The 4,167-nt window shown below is 46.2% G+C and overlaps 1 pseudogene; it reads right to left on the bottom strand.

Annotated features, from left to right (window-relative positions):
* Nucleotides 1-3,423: 3,423 nt before the first annotated feature.
* Nucleotides 3,424-3,889, bottom strand: LOC110315174 (annotated as a pseudogene).
* Nucleotides 3,890-4,167: the final 278 nt, after the last annotated feature.

Here is a 4,167-nt window from a genome sequence, read left to right on the forward strand (position 1 = left end):
TCTTCTTCTTCTTCTTCTTCTTCTTCTTCTTTTCTCTCTCTCTCTCTCTCTCTCTCTCTCTCTCTCTCTCTCCCTTCTCTCTTTTCCCCTGCATTTCTATAGTAAAGCTCTTAAACCATAGAATGTCTCTGCTTCATCTAGAATCTGCTGCACCACTCTCATCAGTGTTGGGAACTTCTTCCTCTATTCCCTCTCTCCTGCAACCCTGGGGCTCTAGCAAGGTAGCTCCTGGGGTAGGTGAGTCTGCAGTTGGGTGCTGCCCCTTTTGCATCCCCACCACGTGGGTAAGGCATGCTCACCCAGGGCCCTGTGGAAAAGTATCCTGCAGCTCTGCCTGTGTCTGCCTGCCCAGAACACAGGGGAATTCTGGGTAGACTTTAGGTCACTTTTCCTCCCCCACTTCTCCCCAGGGCCCTCAGGGCCCCCTCTTTTATTTTGTTCCCAACAAGTGTGACCCTGCTTTCAATGCCTTTCCTCACAGTTACATGCTCAAGGACAAAATGGACAAATGGGAAACAATTGCCAGCCTTTACTGACCACTTATGGTGTGGGGGGCCCTGTGATAAGACCTTCCATTAAATTTTTAAAAATCTACTTTTTACAATATTTCAACAAAAAAGGTGCTACTATATTTCTGTAGCTTATGTGGCGAGCCAATAAGAAAAGTTAAGGAATCTCCCCAACTACACACTGTGCTAGTATTCTTCCCATTATTGTGACAAAACATTGGATCTAATCCACTTAATAAGAGGAAAGGTTTGTCTTGACCCATTACTTTGGTACCTATGGAGGGACGTTGAATTAGCACAGGAGAGCATGGCAGAGCAGCTGCTCGCCTCATGGTCTCAGGAAACAAAGGAGAAGAAAGAAGCTGAGGTCATTTTAAGGACTCCCTATGGTCATCCCCTCAGTGATCTCCATGTTTGTCTGAGTCACCCTGCTCCCAGACAGAGAAGCTGTGGCTATGGCTGGAGCATGTGACTGGAGAGGTTGGAAATGGCAGGGAGAAAGTGACCAGAGATTACAGAACAGGAAAATGCCATGGCCCACAGGGTTGGTGGTGGTGTTTGGTTGGTTTGTATTTTGCTTTTGATTTTGACAGGGTCTCAGGTATTCAAACTCTCCTCAAATTCACAGTGTAGGGCAGGCTGGCTTCACACTTCCCATCCTTTTGTCTCTACCTCAAGATACTAGGATTATGGGATGCTCTGTTTATACAGTGCTAGGCACTGGACCCGGGATTCTGTACATGGTAGGCAAGCACTGCCAACTGAGCCACACCCCCAGCCCCTGCATGCCTGTTGTAACTCTGGACCATCATGCCTGCTCTACTCTATTGCAGAGATCCAAGTCTTATTCGGCTTGGAGAACGAGTTCCTGATTGGAACCCACACTTCTGATCCTGCCTCCCAATAGTCACATTCTGCACAACAGAGTGTGGATCTTAGGTTGTGTCTGCCTCTGGTTAACACTCTTCCTCTGAGCACTGCCAGGAAACCATTGCTCCTTAACCTCCCTAAGCAGGAGTCTGCACCTCATGGATTCCTGTCACTTACACAGTTGGATCTGTGTGATGCAGGCCTGGGAGATGCTGTCTGCAGAAAACACACATGGGTGTCCCTTTGTGTTACTATTCTTTCTGGCTCCTGCTACACTCAGCAGGAAGCTTGACTTCTGAGGTTCCTGCTGTTTAAATTCTGCTAGTAATTAGATAATTTAGCACACATTGAGAGCCCTGTTCTTCCATTGTTAGGTTTGCTGTGTTGATAGTAAATCTAACCATGATCTACAGGGAGAGTTGAAGTAATTTTAAGATCTATACCAGACCTGAAAGATTCTTAAGCAGACGAAAACTTGTTTCTTACCAGGTCTTTAAAATAGCCTTAGGTAACAAAATTATTAGTAAAAACACTACCCCACCTGGGCCTAGACTTGCTGTGACCCAGGCTGACCTTGAACTCAGGAATGTGCCTGCCTTTGTGTCTTTCTGACAACCTGGTTTATAATACAGCTGCCTTTATTCCTTCACATTCATGAAGCACCTCATATAATTCAGATTGCATCCTTAATATTCACATAGTTGAGAAATCATATATTATCACACTCATTTTTTAAGAATTCTTTTCTACACCTTAAAGGCTATACTAAATGTCCCAGCCATTAACATTATGCTAAGACACTAGCAGCACCTTCACTGTCCCAGCCTTTACCATTATGCTAAGACATTAGCAGCACCTTCACTGTCTCATGCTATCTCTGATACTTATGGAGTCATTAAGGTTAACAGGGAGGACATTGGTTAATAGAACATGAAAATATGTACATTATTATATAGACAAGNCTTATGCTATGGCAGTCCACATCTGCTGGTCCTGTCCCAGGGGCAGGAACCCTGTCATTCTGTCCCCACTAACGCCATGCCAGACTCAGCAAGATTCCACACCACCCCAAAAAGGCAGATTCCACAACAAATCCATTTGCTGCTCAAGAGGTGTGGCTTCCCTGCAGCCCTGACTGTGGTCCACTGAGAGCAGAAAGTACCACCACTGCTCAGTGGGGAGGAGAGGCCAAGTATCGAATCTGGGAGCCCAGAAAGGAAGAGAGAAATGGAANCTGGGGATCCAGACTGAAAGTCAGATGTATGGACATGACTGATGTCACCCCTCTGCTCCATTCTGCATCTGACACTGCAGGAAGGCTCACGGCCACAACTGGTGATGCAGTTGTGGACATGGCTCACCCATGTCCTTAAAGGGATGGCACCTTTCTATCTGAAGCTGATTCCTGACTACAGTTCTGTCCTCAAGATTCAGGGCATGACCTCTCATTATTCACCTCTTTTCTGTGTTAATTCCAGCTCCCCTATCTTGATACACATCCTTCCTGGTNTGTGTTGAATGATCTCACAATTGACCTCTAAGGACAGCTCTACAGGGACAGTGCAAGGGATCTTCTCACTGAGAGATCCCAATTCCCTGGTNTCCTCTGCCAGCCACTTCTTTCCCAAGGAGAAACTTCAGGGAAGATGCCTGGTAGGAACATTCTGGAAAGATGGCCATCTCTTCTCAGATTCACTTGTTTCCAGGCACTGGGTAGATGCCTCAATTGGTATGAGGCCCTGTCTCTACATACACACACACACACACACACACACACACACACACAACTTCTCTCTGTGTGTATGTCTCTCCCCTTTTCTCTCTCCCCACCCCTGTCAGACACAGATACCAGAGATCTAGATTTGTAGGCAGAAGTGTTTATTGACTAGAAAAGATCTGTTCAGCTAAAGTAAAGAAAGTCAGGGTCGGGTATTAATGAAGACAGATACTGAGTGAGATGCAACACAGACAGAGGAACTGGTTCTTCACTGCTATGATCTTGGCACTAGCAGATGAGCAAAGACAGAAAGTGCTGGCACTGGAGCTAAAATATCCTATCCAAGTAAACCGGAGCCACATGATAGGTGGGATTGTCCCATGAAGTTCTGTTCTCACAGGCCACTCTGAGTACTTCACTGACCCTGTTGTTTGGTATCTGCAATCGGTATAATGGCTTGCTGGGGTTCTCAGTTTACAAAAAGTTACAGATACTGGAGACAATTTCTATGACAATTTCTACTTATCCTGTCTTTGCAGGTGGTATTTGTATTGACACACACACCAACCACATCAGCCAAAGTTGTATAAAGAAAAGTATTCATGTCCTTACACATTCTTGTATAAAAGTTTATGACCCACATTGCATCATCACATTGGGGATAGGTGCTATTATAGCTATGCTGGATTTGAAACCACTGGGAAGGGGTTGGTCCCTGGCATGAGGCAAGCATTAGGACAAGTCCCAGCAGCAGCAGGAGACAAAGTCGGGACTCAAGCAGATTCAGACCCATGTTTCCTGTGAGGACAGAAAAGAAATGACTACTCCCACCCCCACCTCAGTTTTCCCTATCTGTTCCTGAAACCCCTCTGCTGTCACTGTGGCTCCACAGTGCCACACTTCCTGGACACTGTCCCATCATCTGCCTACCCTGTCCCAGGTCTAGACAGACAATGTCTTACCCAGTCTGTGTTGTGGATCCCGTGGAAATGAGCACTGATTGTCCTGGAAATCAGGGATAATGGGTGAGGTCCATTTGGGCCCATAGATACAGAGCAGGCTCTGTGGGTG

This window comes from Mus pahari, unplaced genomic scaffold (genome assembly GCF_900095145.1).
Source record: "Mus pahari unplaced genomic scaffold, PAHARI_EIJ_v1.1 scaffold_12801_1, whole genome shotgun sequence".
Classification (NCBI taxonomy): domain Eukaryota; kingdom Metazoa; phylum Chordata; class Mammalia; order Rodentia; family Muridae; genus Mus; species Mus pahari.